Source organism: Phalaenopsis equestris, unplaced genomic scaffold, assembly GCF_001263595.1.
Source record: "Phalaenopsis equestris unplaced genomic scaffold, ASM126359v1 Scaffold001370, whole genome shotgun sequence".
Lineage (NCBI taxonomy): Eukaryota > Viridiplantae > Streptophyta > Magnoliopsida > Asparagales > Orchidaceae > Phalaenopsis > Phalaenopsis equestris.
The window spans coordinates 347,273-348,986 of record NW_018165809.1 but is presented as its reverse complement, the minus strand read 5'-3'; positions in this window follow the sequence as shown (position 1 = coordinate 348,986).

The window sequence follows — 1,714 nt, the reverse complement described above, 5'->3', positions numbered from 1 at the left end:
AAAATTATTGGTAGTCATCTCTTCAATTAAAGAATAAGCGTCATGAAATGATTTTGACATCAATGAACCACCAGCAGTGGCATATCTAAGAGAACTAAGAGAACCAATTAATCCATTATAAAAATTTTGAATTATTAACTAATCTAGTATAGCATGGTGTGGACACTTTCTTAAGAGTTCTTTAAATCGTTCTCATGCTTGATAAATAGATTCCCCTTCAAACTGATTAAAAGATGTAATATCATTTCTAAGCTTGCAGTTTTTTATGGTGGAAAATATTTAGCAAGGAATTTTTGCGCTAAATCACCCCAAGTTCTGATAGATCCAGGTGCTAACGAATTCAACCACATCTTAGCTTTATCCCTCAGTGAAAAGGAAATAACCTAAGTATTATGACATCATCTGAAACACCATCGTATTTAAATGTAGCACATAATTCTAGAAAATTGGTAAGTTATAAATTTGGATCTTCAGTTGGTGATCCCCCAAACTGATTACTTGATACCATTTGGATAATAACATGTTTAAGCTCAAATGAATTAGCCACTACAGTAGATTTTTGAATACTACAATGAATTTCATCTACATTAGGGTTGGCATAATCTCATAAAGGTCTAAACTCTTGATGAATTTCAGCATTTTGATTATTTTGGTTTGTCATTTCTGTAATTTTTTTGGATTTTTCAAGATTTTTAATTTTTTTTGGTTTTTCTGATTTTTCTAATAGTTCTTTCTAATTCAAAATTGTAGGGCACTAGTCGTTCAGAACCTGAACTACGCATACACTAACATAAAATAAAATAAAATAAAATAAAACATACAAAATAAGATGCAATATTTAAAGTTTAAATAAGACTTTCTAAAAATGGAAATTTACTTAGTTTTCTTTCGCGGCAATGGCGCTAAAAACTTGATCCCCTACTTAATGCTTATGCACAGTATAGCAATAGTTCTGATAGTATTTTTCACTTATATTTTCTTATTTTACAACAAAACCAAAAACTTGATCCTGAAGAAAAATAAGAATTTAACTTTTTAGTTTATATATATTTATATTGGGATACTGCGCAAGTATACGTATCGTTATCAAGTAATACCGGATTTTTTATTAAGACCTGAATATCGAACCCACATGGAAGATTATGCAATATGCACTTTTTAGAAAATTTCTGTATTTTTAAAAAGATAATAATTAAACTAAAAATGATTTTTGCATGAATTTAAAATTTAAATATTTTTGGTATTTTTGATATTTTAACGAAACAGTAACAATTTAAAAAGATACCTAAAGTTTTTGTAGAAGAAAAGTACTTAATATGAAAATATCTTTTTTGTGATCATGAATCAGTAATAAGTATAAGAATTATGTTGTGGAAGTATGCAAAGTGTGATGTGCCAAATAGGAGCAATAATATTCTTTACCCTTACTATAGATGCTATAAAGAATATTAGCTAATTTAAAGTTTGAATAGTTCTGAAGACCGGCTAGGCAGGGAAGATACTAGCTCTCACTCTAGAGTTCCCTCGATTCCCTACATCTGAGGGCTAACATTTTGGTATGGAAACCTAAAATAATAAACCAAGTTGGGGGCTTTAACCTATCACTTTAAAGTCCTCTAACTCTAACTCATCAATGAATATTTCTCTATTTATTTGAACCCAATAATATGAAGTACATTATCATTCATACAACCTCATGTGATTCTTTCCAATT